The sequence below is a fragment of the Strix aluco genome, chromosome 4, assembly GCF_031877795.1.
Source record: "Strix aluco isolate bStrAlu1 chromosome 4, bStrAlu1.hap1, whole genome shotgun sequence".
NCBI lineage: Eukaryota > Metazoa > Chordata > Aves > Strigiformes > Strigidae > Strix > Strix aluco.
Window position 1 is genome coordinate 27,870,687 of NC_133934.1, and position 17,446 is coordinate 27,888,132.

A 17,446-nucleotide genomic window follows, 5' to 3' on the forward strand; every position below is an offset into this window, starting at 1 on the left:
CAGATAGTGACTAAATCTTGGTTTTGATTTTGAATTCAGTCAGAGGAAATCCGCCTTTAAAATATGTAATTCCAAAAACTCTGAAATAAGTAATAAGTTCACACATAGTGTTCTCGTAAAACTGAACTGAATTGTAATGTGAAATAAAATCATGCACAGAGATTAATGTTTGAGTACTTTCTTAAACAAAGTAGAACCTCAAGGTTCAGTTTTTTTTTCTTTCTACCTGTTCAAGAAAATGTCATGAAAGGAAAAAAAATTCTGGTTCATCATCTGGCCTATGAGTAAATAACAGTTTTGTACTATTGAAAAATCTCAGTGAGTAATGAGAGTTTAAAATTTATTCTCAGAATAACTCCAGCTTGTTTGAAAGAAGCACAGCTGAAATTTCCATAGGCACTCAATCTCTTGGGATTCAAAGATTGTCATGTATTTGTCCAGATTTAGAGCTACATAGTCGTTATATTATGAACTGTTAGTGAAGAACACAGAAAATGACCAAGACTTAAGAATAAGTATGATCATTACCTAGTAGGTATGCGTCTTGTGATGATGAGAATGACTAGACTGGTTGCACTCATCAGTAAGTCAAATCACTCTGAATTACAACAGAATTTGAGCTCTCCAAAATTAAGAGAGAAATGCTTTTGCAAGCATCAGTGAAAAACAAGAATAAGTGATATAAGGCTTGCTGTGGTTTTGCAGAAGTTTTCTTATCACCACAGTGATGTAAGATGTCATGAACAGTGTTCATAAACATATTTTCAGAATAGCTTTTTCAAATAAAACTCCTGAAATCTGTTACTGGCAGTCAATATGAATATAACTGATAAATATGGCTGATAAAGAAACAGCAAAAAAGTGCCATAACATTATTCTTATTCATTATGTAAGTCACTCAATAGTGCTTTCGTATCATTATCATTCAGTTCTAAGTGAATTCAGTACATACATTATTATTCTCAAGACTATTCAGAGCACTATTAAGAATGTTCAGAAACATGAATGATTTGAACTTTGGAAGTGTGTTCTTGTTTGTGACTGATGATGTAATATTAAAGGAAATATCAGCCTGTACAGTTTAACAGAGGGCAGGAAATAAGAGCAACTATTTGCCCAGTTCATATAGTATACGGTACAACAAGATAGATTATAGCTAAAGTGTTATTTTCTCTTTAAGATTGCACGAGGGAGTTGTTTTCCTTATTTGTGATAGAATTTTAGAATTACAGGTGATATTTCATTTGAATATAAAGAAAGACTGAAGAATTTCTCCACCAGATAATTATCTCTATATTCTGTCATTAAAAAGATCTGAAATTGTTTCTTGTTATTAGCAGTTTAGTACAACAGTAAAGTCTATTAGCTGCTATATTACATGTTTGAGTCCTTTTATTTATATATATTTTTTTAAGATCTTAAAATTAGGACCATCTGAACTTATAGGTACTGTTTATGAAAAATAAGTTCACTGTATGATAAAGTATAAGTAATTGATTACAGATTCTCTGATCATGTGTCACTAAAAACATCCTACCCAAAGGAAAAAAGTCTAACATATTCTGTGAAATACTCTTTATTGTGAAAACCTTCACATTTTTATTTCAGAAACCTAAATTACATTAATCCAATTCACTCACTTTTTCTGAAAATTGTTTACTTCTGTAAGTCTGCTAAGTGTTGTTGATGGGCTGATACTTGACAGAAGACTGAGCATGGTCTAATTTCAGGAGAAACAGTGTACTTTCAGATATTTAGTAGAGTCTTTATTATTCAGGAATTCGGATTCAGAAAAGTAGTACATTTCCTAGCATTTTCATTCTATCCCTTTTTTAAAAAAAACTCCACTTGTGGAATTTTTTTGTCTATTTGCATTTAAATACAGCAATAGAAAAATATTTTCGTGAGTGAACAAGCTTGAAAAAATTTCAGATACATGATAGATATTGATTCCATTAAGGTGAAGGTCCAAATAAATTCCAGTTGTAACTGTAGAGAACTTTATGAATTGTTTTAGAAAAAAAACCGTATCAGATTTATTGAAATAATTATCATTAAACTATTTTGAAGCTTATGATAACTGAAAGCAGCAGAAATGTTTACCTGAGAAAAAAACACAATCGATGTCAAGAAAAATAGCATGCATTTCTCTAAAATTCTCCTTTAGAAAAGATTTATCCCTTACTTTTTCACAGTCCTCCTTTCCCCCAAATGAAGAAAAAGAAGGGGAGGAATATGCTACCCCCTCTAAAAAGTACGTGTATTTCAGTCCACTCCTTCATCAATCTCTGGAGAAATCTGTTCAAATATCTTTGGTAAGTGATTTTTTTTTTAGGAGCCTTGTTCCTTCCCAACCTCTGTCATGTACAGGCTTGTGGACAGAGCTTTTAGGTTAATGATATTGATTTCATTCCATTGATTGAACCTGCCCAAACGATACGTTCTCCACTCTGTTATAAACACATCATTTTGGAAGAGAAATCATAGTTAAATTTTAATAAAGAATTGCCTGAGACAGAAAGAACTGAGCTTAAATTTGAAACTTTTTTCTTACATGTTGAGCTGCCTAAAGCTACTATCTCATTTAATTTTTCAACCAAGGCTCACAAATAGCTTTTATTTTGTACACATAAGCACACTGGACTATTTCCTCATATGGATATTCTTCTGTACATGGACAAATTGATTTCTCAGTACTTTATTGCAAAAATTTACTCTGATGTCACAGTGAATGAACTCAGATTCAGTGTGGTCCGATGGAAATAAAAAAGAAATTTAAAATCTATTTTTTGTTTCAATAAGTATACTTTCAGAAAGATACTGTGGCTCGAAGTTGAATGTATGATTATGAAGCTAGTTTGTAGGCTCAGGAAGCTGGATAAATAGCACACATGAGGATGTTATAGTTGGATCAAATCTTTTTATCCCAGAGGCTTTAATGTATCTTGTCTGCAACAGTGGTCAGATGTGGATACCTAAGAAAGGGGTTCAAGAAACAGTGACAGTACAGGCTGACCTCTTCTTTAATACACCTCTGTAGAAGTTTAAGGACTTCCTGTGCTGATGCTTCCAGTCTGTTTTGTGTTCAATATTCTATGATGGGTCAATCTTCCAGCAGTTTTCTGATTTTTAACACACAGCATCCTACAGCAGGGAATTTCACAGTTTAATGTAAATTGTGAGAAAAGGTTATATCACTTTTAAGTCTGGATCTTGCTAATTTCAGTGGGTACTACCTGGGAGTTGTATCATAAGAAAGAGATTCATCATATGCCCATTCTCCATCCCTTCTGTTGCCTCCTTGCCAATCTGAGAAGACCTGGACTGCCTAGCTTCAGGAAGATGTTTCATATATTTTATGCTTTATGCTGCTTCAGCTAGACTAACACTAAATTTCAAGACTGCCTAACTAAAGCTGGCATGACTTCACTCAAAGTCAAACCAGAGACTGCAATGTAAAGCTTCTCCCACAAAACAACCTTCCCATACCTCATAATCTTCTACAGTGAAGTTCTTGATATTGCTCTCCAAAGCATTTAAAGATTAAAGTCTTATTTTTAAAAGGAAGCATTTATTCACGGGAGTTTAGCCTTCATTTTTGGAGATGCATTAGGCCTGAAAAATTTGCACCTGCAAAATGAACTTCAAGCAAAACACATTCTGCTTCCAGGATCCTACTCTTTAGTTTTAAAGCTCAATTCCAATCAAAAGCTTCAGGCCACAATTACACCTTCAAGGTCACTGTGCCAGGAGTTGCAAATTCAAATAGTAAAGGTATGTGTATGTTTGAAGTTGAAGGAATTAATGTATGTTTAGTCTTTTTATCTGTTGGCAATGAGGGTTTCTACAATCTCCATAGTAGAAACACAGAACTGAGCCTAAATATTTTTGATTCATATAAACAGATTGCTCTTTTAAGCGTCTGTATTCTAATAATAATTAATAGAAATCTGTCATGGATTTATTTTGAAAGAGCATTGTAAATGCAATTTTTAGAAGCCTAGATTTCTTACACCTTTAGAAAGCAGTCAGACCTGTGAAACTTTGAAATCACAGAGAAATCAGCAGAGTAAATATATATAAATTTCACTTCTCCTTGTGTCTCTGAAGACTATTTTGACTTTTTTTTTAAATTTTTTTTATTTAAATTTGCTTTGGAATTGAGGATGAATCCTTCAGCAGAGCAAACTGTTCCCTGAGAGAGGGAAGAGAATGAAGACAATACTTGTGGGGGGATGTTGGGCAAACAGTCAGCTGTGTGCCTTTCAAAGAAATACAAAGACTCTCCTTGATTAGTTTATTGGGTTAATGTTTTGCAGGTAGAGTGAGCTACTTGCAGAAGAGAGGGTCTCGCCTGTCTTGCAGAGACTCCAGGGTAAACAAAGACTTGGTGACCTTCAGAAAGACACTTTAAGCCATAAAGACTAACAACAGCTTGAAAGAGTGGCAAGTCTACAGGAGTAAAAATTTGTATGAAACAGATCATAACTTTAAGAAGAGCAGAATCCTGTTCAGCAACTGAAAAGTATTTGAAGCCTGACAGGAGCAGAAAAAATATCTTCGCAGGTTCCTGCTGCTCAAGGTTATCTCTTATGAGTTACTGTGTATCACAGGCCCTTAAGTCACACTTTTCTACTCCTCTGTTGAACATCTGTAACTTGAATTCAACTAAAGCATAACTTGGAAAAAACATGTTTTCTAGGAAGATATTCCAGGAAAGCATCTAATCTTGTTTTGTTCCACTGGTTAGACATGGAAGAAGTGCAGCAGTGGTGGGAAGGGCAAGCAGCACAGCTCTTCTGCTACAGCTATGTTTTTAATGAAGGATCAGATGCTGTACGTCACTGTGTTAACACAAATGAGGGAGTGGCTTCAAAGTCTTGTGAAGCAAATATACTCTTTCCATTCACTAATAATCACTGCTTCTCAGGCTCTAAGGTAAACATCCAGACTACAGATACCATCAGTTAAATGGGAAAATCATTCCTGATCTTTAATATGCCTAGTGTTTATATTTAAGAAATATTTCACCTGTTAGTTTATCAGAATAAAATAAATTTAAAAATGTGCCTGAAAATGTCTGTCTTTGTTCCCAGGCACTGAGGATTCACTGTTCCTAAGTGCACTGAGCACATCTGAGTAACACTGTGTGAGCAGTGTCCCACTAGGTTGTTAACAAAAATGAGACTGCTCTCATGAGGCTGCTCCCAGAGAAAAAGGTTTTGAATAAATAAATGTGTTCTGAGGCAAAACTTTCATATTTTTTGTCATCTATAACCTACCATGCCCAGGATGGTGAGACAAACAACAGCTTCTGTCATTTAATGATACATTTATAAAGCACACTCAATTTGCAAAATTAGAATTTGGAAATTATATTAAAAAATATATTTATTTATATATATATATTTAAAAATATTTATTGTGGGTGCTGTAGTAGCAACTTTTCTTGTTTTTTAGGAGACAGATTTTGTTTATTTTCAGCTTTCTGAAAAATTGATTGCTGGGAACAAAACTGTCTTTGTTTAGTATCTCATCCTGTTTCCAATGAAGTTAAGATTTGTCATTGCTCAATAGCAGTAGGAGCAGTGGTGATCTTACATATAAAGAGTCAAAAACTACTTAGAGGTAGTTTGGTTGAGGGAAATATTTTCCATTTGTTAAAAAGAATACTGTAATCATCTCCAAAATATCAAGACAAAGGAAAATATGCCAAGAGAAACCTGCAAATGGTAAATGATCTTCAATTTTCCATATACCCCCACTTGTATTATGTTTTTAAAGTTTGTGAGTAACATAAGAACTTATTTACTCTTGTCTCTTGCTTTCTGGGAATTCAGTAGGGCTTTCAGTACATGCAAAAAACCAAAGCCATCAAATAAAAGAATCTCAGCAAGAGTGGAAAAGAAATAAATTAAACTTAAACAGTGTTGGGCTGAGTCAGATGTTCACAAGATTTCTCTAAGATGTAAAGTACACAATTCACTAACTATGCATTTTCTTAAAAACACTCAGGACCTTAGCAACATCAATATGAGTATTGATTTTTTATGCTAACATTAATAAAGCAAGCAAGATGTATCCAAGATTGAATACAGACAAAAAGTTGATACTACAATTTCAGAGAAATAATCTCAAAAAATAAGGGTTGTGTGATGTTTAGAAGAACAAAAGTGATATTTAAACCTCTCAAAAGTGTTCAAAAAGCAGGGAACTAAAAATAAGAGAGTGGGTAAATGAATCTCATCCTCAGAAATGTAACAACTGTAGATTGTATTTGGCAACAACTAGATTACCACCATTAAGGTGCACAGGAAAAGACTGAATGAGGTTTGGTCCTTATAAGGATATAAAAAGGAGTTGCTTCTTTCTGATGGCACATGAAATTTTTGACCTGGACTTCAATGAAGAAGAATATTTGCTGTATGGGAAGCAGAGTAATTTAGCAGAGAATTTGTGTGTCTGGATAAATCTCTTTATTTAGCACAAAGAGTGATACCAAAAGAGAAATAGCATGTTTCTTGAATCCTTTCTTTTTTTTTTCTTTTTCTTTTTTTTTCCCTAGAAGATAGTGACCTGAAAACCTCTGTTGCATGGAACTCTAGAATTGCATAATTTTCAGCTATTTTTAAAGAAACAAAAACTCCACATGATCTGCATCCCAAACAGAAGGGATTTAAATTGTGATCTGGATAAGATGTGTTGTGAACAGACCAACCAAAACAGTTTTATCTCTGAGGTAAATGGACTGAAACAGATGGAAGAGAGAAAAGAGAACTTTCCTAGAGGCACAATGTCTCTGTCACCAGCTGTTACTGGGAGATAATGTGCAATGACAAGTGATGTATAGGAAGAAATCCAAATGCCTATAATCTTTTCCTGTGGTCTACAAGAGGAGCAGATTGTCTACACCTTTATCTTGTTTAAAGGAAGGACTCAGATTTGTGATGGCCACTCACATGGCAATTCTTTCACAACTGTATCAGACAAAAAACAAACTGAGGTAAATGTTTCTCAAGGCAGGCTAATTGTAGTTTTTCAAAGTTTATAGGTAGTTAATACAGTATAGAAACATGAAGAAGGCATAGTTCTCTTTTGCTCTTACAGTGTTTGGTCTTTTCTTCATAATTTGAATATTGTAATACAAAGTATGGTAATTATAGCGATCTGTGGTAATTTTTATACATGTATTAAAAAGAGATTTTTTTAATGTTTGAATAATGTTGTAGTACAAAAAAAGCAGACGAAATAAGATTTTGCTATATCTGCTTTAAGCAATTAAAACAATTCAAAATGCTTATTAATTTACCATGCTGTGAAATCTGGGAGTGCTGTGGCTTCCTTAGGTTTGAGTTCTTTAAACAGTTAAATCAAGAACAAAAGTTCTTCAGCTTCTTGAAAAGTGTTGTATGTTCTAAACCTCCATCAGTGCTAGGTTCTGATATCTAAAAATTCAGATCTGTATTTTTCAGGAATATGACTATCCCTGGCTGAAAATCCAGATATTCATCTAATTATTCAGACAGCTGAATATTTCTAATGTCAGGCCCACAGTGCTGAAAGGAAAGATATCCCAGATCTGGAAATTCCTACCATGAGAAAAAATAATTTCTAAAGCTTTTCAGAGGCTGGGGATGAAAATAATTTGTAGATTAACAAGGCAAACTCAGGTTGTGTTGCTTTCTCCATTTACAAGAGAAGAAAATTCCTTAAAGTAAGCTAGGAGCACCAGATCCACAAAGAGAAGGCTCTGTGCTTAGGACTCTTCCTATACGATAAAAAATATCTCATCCAAGCCCTAAGAAACCATTCTTAAAGTGGCACCGACTGGGTTCAGACCCATCTCAGGCATTTTTGTGGGGCAGCATTTGTTTTAATATGTATTAAAAAGGTGAGTTATGAATTTCCTAATCAGAGATATAATAAGACAGAGAGATGGAGATATGGATTCAAGAAATAAAGTACCCTACCATACATCTGCATTTTTGTGGGGTTTCTTAGGCAGCCAACAGGTTTCACCTGTTTCTGAGTTTTACCTGTTTACCTTTGGTTATATTAATGCAAACTGATAGAGGGCTGTACAAAATGACTAGAAACACTTGAGCAAGATTATATTACCAACTAGGCACATGGAGCTCATGCAATGTAGTAGATTGCTTGACTGGCATCTTGATTGAGGGAAGCCTGAGTGCAGTCCATGCAACTCTGTTCAGCAGCACAGGAATGTTCATGTCACTACTATTTACCTCTCATAAATGAATCCAGGATGTAACTGAGGAATAGTCAGTGAAAAATTTACATACCTGGGATTTTTGAGAATGAGCACATTGTGGTCCTTCATATCAGGCAGGCATTCAGCTCAAATACATGCATTAGGAAAAGTAAGGGTCCGTGCAAGGGATGGCAAATGGGATTGTTTCCTAATTCCTTTGTGCTTTCATGTTTCACTGAACATGGGCACTGCATGGTTTCACTAATAGCACTTAAGCAGTATATTAATTATGAAACAGCTGCTCATTATGTTAATGAGGAAAGTAGTCATGACTTCTTTTTCAAAATCAACTGTAAATTTCTTCTATTGATGCCAAAGCCATTAGTAAGCAGCAGTGAAGAGACCTGACTTTACAGATTCCTAACAAAATGACCATGGGTTCAAGCCTAAGAAAACACCTTAGGCCAGTGCAAATGCTATGGCAGTTTCCTTTTTACATGGTTTTCTTTAATTTGAAGAAGTGTGGTAATTTAATTATACTTTGTATTAGTCATTAGAAAAGTTCTCAACAATCCCTTTTACCTCACTTCTTGTGTAAACTGTGGGATGAATGGAGAAAGGGAACATTTACACTTGTGCTGTCTAGGATGTGCAGGATCAGACAAATCCATCAGACACGTCCTTACCTTACTGGGAAGAGAAACTTTGCATCTCATGTGCCAGTTGCACAGGTTTCCTTGGCTGTGGAAATTAAGGAGGCACAGAAATGTTGGCCATATGCTAGGTATGAACTCTACATCCTATGCTTCCATTATTGCTTTTCAATTCTGTGCTGGAGACTGATGAAAGTTCAGGGTGTTTTAGTAAGTTGATCTATTTATATAAAACCTGGAAAGGCATATATCAGTGGTTCCACGCAATTTTCAGAGACATACACTAGTCTCTTTGTATACCGAATATTTATTGAACAGCAAAAATATTTTAAGCAGCTCTTGAGATACCATGAATTTATTTTAAACAAGTCTGCTGTATTTCCTAGTACTGAATTCTTCACTGTGAGTTTGAGATCTGTGAGTGTACTATTTTCTCTTTATGGTTTCATTATTGGGAAAAAAAAATATTACTGGTTGTCTGTCAGCATCATTTAGAAATTTAAACTACCTCAACAAAATATGAGTATATGTGAGTTGCCATTTGCGCAACAGAAGACTATGAGTTCCACACAACAAATGAAACTGTCTTGGTTGTATATGACATGGTACAACTCACTTGTTCCACCCTTGAAAATCCTCCATGCACAGAACTAACCATTATTTTTTCATCCCAGCACCCAATTTGCTAAAATATTATTTCTGAAGATATAGCTATTAAAAATATAATACTACACCAAGTACTCAAAATTACAATATCCACAAATCACATAACACTTATGGAAATCATAGCTTTTCTTCATTCACTTTCTCTGCTTACTTATGCTCTGTCTAAATGGCAAATAGATGACCTGTTCCACTGGATTGCATCCAGGACTCAGAACAAAGGAAAGCTGTGAGGAGGTTTTTTTGGGGAGGGATTTTCAATTATTTTTGAAGTCTGTTTTCAAGGATCACTGTTTTCTAAGAGCTGTAACTCAAAGAAACTTTCTAAAGGTAGCTCTAATATGCTATTTAGGTTCATAGACACAGGAAATTCTGATTTTCCACATGAATAAATTGATAGTACAATCCCAGGCTTACAGTTCCTATAAATAAATTAAAAAAAAATAGTTCCTTTATGTATGCATTTATTCTACATACAGAATGCTATATTCATCTAGCTAATATCACAATTTTTCTTTTAGAATTACATTTTCAGCTCACATTCTGTCTCTTATAAATGATCGATAAATTCATGGCAAGTTTGCATATTTTTCTCAAATGAATCGACTGAGATATTTTAATTGCTATAATTTGAATAACTAATTCCAAGTTCTGAAAATGAGTTGAAGGTAGCATGTGATTAACTGTTGTTAATGATACCATTACCTGATTAACTAGCATTTCATGCTTGGATCTGATTATCTCTAAATGCAAATCAAATTGATTTGAATTGTCAATTTTTTTCCTGGATTTATAGTATAATTTTTTAATGTTCTGCAACTACTGTTACGCAACATACCTTGCTATTTTTATTCTTCTGGCAATTCTATAAGTATATGTCTAATATGAACTCAGAAAAGTTATACTCCAAACAAGTAGAGTCTCTATTTACATGCAAAATCTTCTTTGCTCAAAAAATATAGCCAAGAAGAAAATTAAACTTATTTTTAGTGAAATAAGAGTTAGTTACATTGCTAATACTTATTTACACTGCTTCACACAAACTATATCAAAGTGTAACAAAGTGGCAGGATGTGAAATTATTGAAGTTTCTTATGTTGTAGGACTCGTTTAGTTTAAACAACTGCTGGCTTATTTTCATCATTTCTAGACTATTTTTTAGCTCTAATGTAAAGAATGTTAAGATATAAAAGTGAAGGAGCTGTGCACAGAACACTGACAATTTTGGAACTAGAGTGATGTTTACCCAATAAAATGTAAAAACTTAAGGATGTTAATTTTATGTTACCTGTTGTTATTGTGGATACTGCAATATCCCTCACTCACGTCATCCTGCTGTCATATCAAGCTTTCTACAACCCCTTCTTGATGGACAGATCTGTCTCAAAAGAATTCTTCATTTAAATGGACAAGACAATAAAAGACTGGAAAAAAGAAAGGAAAGTTGTGTTTGTGGTAGAAGGAATAGGAAGAGTTGCTTATTGTTACAAGCTGCTCTAACTGAGCAGCAGCTATCATGGTAAAATCTTAAAGCCACTGAAATAATTTCCTCTATTTTTTACCTATTTCTCTCATCTCCAGTTTTGGTGTCTCACTACTCACCATGATAATTAATTTGGCTCTTCTTTCTCTTGCTTTATTCCCCAGAGTTTTCTGCTCCATATTGATGGTGCCGCCACTGGCTTGACACCCGCCTGCTGTCATTGTCCTGCTGGGGATGGAAGCAGGAGCTACAGAAATCAGTCACCATCCCAAAATATTATTTTTCTGCTGCTTGGTAGGTCCTGGTAAGACCCATTTTCTAAAGCACAGTAAGGAAGATCTCATATGCACAATTTTTTCCAGGTATCTCTCCTCTGCTCAGAGAACCAGCAGTTGCAAGGAAAGCCTATTATGTAGGGTTGTACCTTTCCCTCCCTTTCTTGGGAACTTATCTGTTCTCATCTACTACATTTAGGCTAATCCAGTTTAAAAAATAGTTTCCTTACTCTGGTCTGCCTTAATAACTTTTGCCCCTTCAAAGCCATTTGAAGAGAATAAACTATGAACTTCTGCATATCCCCCAGTTTTAGATTAAGAAATTTAAGAAAAAAGCTTTTAATTCAAAATTAAACATGCTATATTTGAAATCTAAAAAAGCAGAATGGTAAAATATATACATTAGAGTAATGCTAGAAAGTACAAAAATGTACTGAAGTCTTTTATGTTTAATCCTTCATTGAGACCTGAACTTGGGCGTTACTTATAATCTCTCATGTTCTCTGTATAGACCTTTCATACCCACAGCCATCCACCCACCGCTCCACACTTGTGCACACACACGCACGCACACAAAAAATCTACATTCAGCCTACTACCTATGTACTTTTCTGTTTTCTTTTAGTGTGGGAAAGAATATTTTCAATAACTGGAAATATATATCCAGATTTCCCCACCAGACTGAGTCAATTCCAACTACAGGATGTCAAACATCACTCAGCATGTCAGGGATTCCTGACCAACTAAGGAAAAAGTATTCCATCATGAACAGTCTGCTTGCACATTTAGGGTCAATTCTGCCTTTCGAAGGCCAAAGTTGTGTATGTGTCTAAAAATTTGGCATTTATCATTAAATTTTAACACAAGTGAAAAAGCAAAGCCCCTAAGATTAAAAATAGCAGTTAAAGGTACTTGTTTGCCGTACAGTTTTGCACGGAACTTTCCAAATGGTGCTCAGTCCTGACATATCTGCTGATATCCTGACAATGCTGCTCAGTACTGACAACAAAAATGATTTAAAAAATGTACTCCATGTTTTACTTCTTGCATTTGTTTTATCCAATCCACTTCTGAAGGCTAAGAGTGGATTAGTATGAAAATAAAGTTGAGAGTACTAAACATGTACATTCTGGAGAAGGGTTGCTGAATAGAAATGCACTCTGAAATGTGGTATTAAGGGAACAGAGTCATTTTATACTAAAAAATGGTTAAACAAGAATATACAAGCAGTGTCAAAACTGTTCTACATACTGGGAAGGAGCTTTTACAAGACATTTTAAATGAGACATTCTTAAGGGAGAATTCACTAGAAATGCTTAACTTTTGATGTAACAGGAGCTCTGGGCAAGTAACAATGAAAATATCCTGCATGATCTGGTTGGTTTTAGTCTATCAGCAGAAAAAAAATCCACCAATTCCAGTTATCAGAAACACCGGAAAGATTGCAAGTTTGTCCACATGAAATGCTTTATCCTTCATAACAAGCTGAAATTATTCAAAACAGAACACCTCCCTGAGATAGTTGGGGATGTCTGGCAACAGTTTATTTCATGGCAGCCTGGTATATTCATTCCCAGTTTGGCATGTAAAGTATAATGATGGACTTATCCATAATGGTGATTAGCTTAACTTTTCTTTTATAGCCACATTTTTATCAATATGCACCAAGAATAAAAGCGTAAAGAGAGAAGGAGACCCAGTTTTGAAAAGGAGACTACATGTTTGTGAACACAAAGAACAAAAAAAGTCCAAAGAAGCAAAACTAATCCTAACAATATTAATGACAGAAAACAGTATACAGTTTTTATCTCCATTGTGCAAAAAGAATATCAGTACTAGCATTGCTGAAGCAATTTATTGCATCAGGGTAGTTTCATCAGACGGGAAGAAGATTGTCATAACATTATGTGGGCTTAGCAAATGAACTACCTACGGAGCTTCTGTGACAATAATAGCACACAGGGACATTGCCAACTTTTCTACATCAACCTGACAGTAATCATGAAAGATTGGTATAGAGGAAGATATTCAGGAATAAAGATAATTATACTGGAGAGACCTGTGCTGTCCATAAAATAAGATGGGCAAGCCTATCTCAGGTGCTGAGCTGTACAGATATTCTGTAACACAACCAATATGAATTACAGGAGATGGAGTGGAAAACAGACCATATCTCCTGACCATTACATTTATGAAAAAGATTTAAAGTCTTCTCCTAGAAGGATTTCCAATTATGCAGATAAACTTCTGCATAAATATGTGCATTACACTTCTCTAAATAAGGTGTAAATATATAAGAAATAAATGAATTACCTTTTACTTCCATATACTCGTCACCTCACATTCAACCTAGAGTAGGGTTGAGTACTTTCACTAGGATGATCAACAGTTTTACCAAAATGGAGAAAAAAACCCCTACTCTTTTAATAATTCACAGGAGAGAGTTATGCTGTATGGTCTGCAAATTATGCAAATATCTTAGTTGAACATGCTGTGTATGAGACGTATGAAGATTTCTCGGGTAATGGCTTTACTACTTATCATTGCCACAAGACAGCAAAATGAGTAAGTGATGGTTCAGTATGCTAAGATGTCCATCAAAATGATTCAGAATAAGTGACGTTAAACGTGGTTTGGTATCACATTATACATTTCCTTGACAAATCCATATCTCTATATTCTTGTTTGCTGTACAGTCAGACATTCCAGAACTGTAAGAGCTCTTTAATACAGGATCTCCTTTTACCACCTTTACTCATATTACTAAATTCTGGTTATAATGGAACTATTTCAGATTAAAGTATTATGCAACAAGAATAGGGCTAGAAGAGCCTAGGCAATGCCTTCAGGTTAATTCTGAAAACTAGTCACTGAGTTTCTTCCAAAGTTAGTAAATTCTAAGAATATATATCTTTCCTGGATAATAAGAACTCCCCAAGCTCACTAAGATTAGCCAGCAGCACAGTGCAGAGTGCACTCCTAATTTTTGAAAGAAGAAGTGTTCCAGAGACCTTCACAAAGAACACACTGAAAAAAGACAATGTAAGCCTCACTATAAGTCTGTGTTAAATAGGTGTTAATATTTTCTTATCTGCCACATTTGATTTCAGTTAGACTGTATACTTTCTGGACTTGCAAACTGCTTGCTCCTTGCAAGGAGTTAATGTGAGCTAATCCTTCTCATATGGAGCAAGTAGTCAGTATGGCACATAAATGGCTAATAAATGCAAGATCAGGACAAGATGAATGTGTTTGTTTAAACTAGCATTTTATCAATCACTAATTCATTTCAAGGTTCAAAATAGTTAATATTTTTCCAAAGCCCATTTTTTGTCCATAAAATAACTTGGGTCTCTACAACTAGACTTCTTGAGGAGCATATCTGGTTTAGCGCTAAGAATACATAAAAAAATAGAGGAGATTTACAGAAGGCAAGCTGGCTGAGAGCTGAATCACTAGAATGCGTGTGTATGATGTTGGTTTTTCTAGGTGTGTGCAATGGAGGAAAGAGTCATGATCATATCTTTTGATGTGAAAAGAGAGATGATTGGAAAGTGACAGATATTGTACCTGTTTGTCTCATCTGTCCCCTTGGGTCAACACTGAATTTCTCTTTCAGTGGTGTTCTAGAAAATCCATCATTTTGTAATAGCACTGTTCACATGGTAGATACCCTGCAATTGAAGTGTTATTAATATATAAATACTTTCACTACATAAACCTTTATAGCACTGGGTCTTTAAATATCCTTCACTGCCAATGTAAGTATTCTCTGAGTTTTGCATGCATGATTATCACATTATACAATGATATTACACTGCCGCAGGAAGGTAAAATCATACAGTAGATTTTTCAGGAAATTAACATAAAATATGTACATCTTTTCCAGCTTTACCTATGTTTTTTCCTTTTCCAAAGCCCCAACCTTTTTTGAACCTAAACTCACAGTTTTGAAAGAGTTCTTCATCTTATCCCATTTTTCTGGTAATTGTAAGGTAGGGATGTTAACACTTGGAGTGACTCTCCACAGCTTGAAACAAAAAGGTTTCAGCAGTGTTAAACATGAAACAGCATTTTGGAACCTATATGCTGTCTGGGTCACAAGCCTCAATTAAATTTGTTCCCTTCCGTATGAAGGGCATACAGTTCTCTGATTTTAGGAAAGCTGGTGAAGGATGCTATAGCTTAATGACTACAGTAAAAGATGGATTCCCAGTTCTCTCTGTGGTAGACTTTGGGAGCTAGGGTAACTGTCTAAACTGTGAGGGTTTTTTCCTTCAAGGATGATATTAAAATTCAAAATACATATTTTTGAGTTTGTTTATGAACTCCTAAACTTCACAGAGGACTAACTGACAAATCCCATGGTCCTTTTCATACGGGAGACCTGATTGGGTGATCTAATAGTTTTTTTACAACCTTCAGATCTATGAATATATGAATAATTTTGTACTTTACAGAGATAGCAAGGTCTAATTCATTAACATTATTGGGTGCCAAATCAGAACACCAGTATAGACAGTGAGAGAGAAGTGTAATCCAGGATCTCAGTCAATTTAAACTGGTGTTGACTAATTCAGAACACTGGTCTCTCAGGGATACTGGTGCCAGGTAACCCAGAAGTCTGTCAGGGTACATTTGTGAGACAGAACAGATATAATCAAAGAATTAACTCAGGACTTATAGTGGGAGAACTGAGAGGAAAAAGTGTCCTTTTCTATAAGCAAGAATACAGTTAGGTGAATAATTCATAACAAATAATTTATTTATTTATCATATTTTATCTCTTTTTCTGTGCAAGATTTGTCCATATATGGGCCATTATTTTCTCCCATGTATTCATTATTCACTGTGTTATTTCTCGGAGCAATTTTTGCTCTGAAGATTGTCTGTTAGAAGTTTATTGCAAACATTCATTATTCAAAATTTGTGCTGTTCATCTTGGAAATGTGTCACATAGTATATTTTTGTTTCTTTGCTTGCTGATTGGTTGAGCATAATTCTTAGATTTCCAGCATGAACCATGAATTAGAAACTTGCTTTCCACTCTTACTACTAAATATCATTTATAAGTTGCTGTGTTGATAAATAAACTCAATTCTTATAAGATCCATGAAGATCTCAAACAAATGAGTGCAGTCATTTTATGTTCCTTAAAGTATCTGACATATTCTTATTGGATATTTTTAGCAGCTAACATTTGCAAACCCCATTATAATATTTTTTCTGTTCTAGCTTCATCTTGAAGTCACAATTGAAATGCAAACAGCTCCAAGGAAAGTCAATCATTTGTCAGAGATGCTCCACAACAGTTGAGACAAAAGGAGAGACTAGAATAATTGCATATACTTCATATAACTAGAATATTGCTAAAGCACTTTCATCATTTACTTGATATAATTTATCACTTAAGCTACGTATCAGAGAAGACATTCTATTTACACTGTGACAAACTCTGTGTTTATCAAGTTTATTTATAGCAATGTTTGCACAATTCTAATGTTAATTTGTTGACATCACTTGGAAAATCGTCAGTAATATAGGAAACAATATGCATTGACCATTTGACTTGGTGTTTTATCTCTGACACTGGCCAACCCAAGAGTTTTCTGAAGGTGAAGGAAGCCTGTATTAGCAAACACATGATAAACAATCCTTTAAATTCTATGCCCTCCTAATACCTAATAAACATGGTGCCAAAGCCTAATTTTCCTTATTTGTATGAAATTTAGGTTAATACATTTCTGACTGAAACTTCTGAAGGCATTTCTGAAATTTTCAACAACTGGCAGAGAAAGAGACCCTAAGCCTTCATGGAGGAAAAGTAAGTAGAGGAGAAGCATCACAGCAATCTATGCTGGTAGATTTTAGTAATCACCAAAATTAAATGTTTTGCTTTAATTTTCTCTCATGATATTCTTCAAAAATGTTTTTTATGGAACAGCTTGATTTCCATGATTTCTCTTTGCCACATCTATCAACATTTTAACAATGCCCTTTTGTAATTCACGTAAGTGATGTCCCAACTTCAAGTTAATGCAAAATTTTTCTCATTCCAAGTCCTTGTCTGAAGTCATACTCCCTGACTGCACATGCCAGGTTTTTCCGTCAACATTTGGTCTGTGCCAGTTCCTCCTCAATGTTGCCTGATTTCAACAGG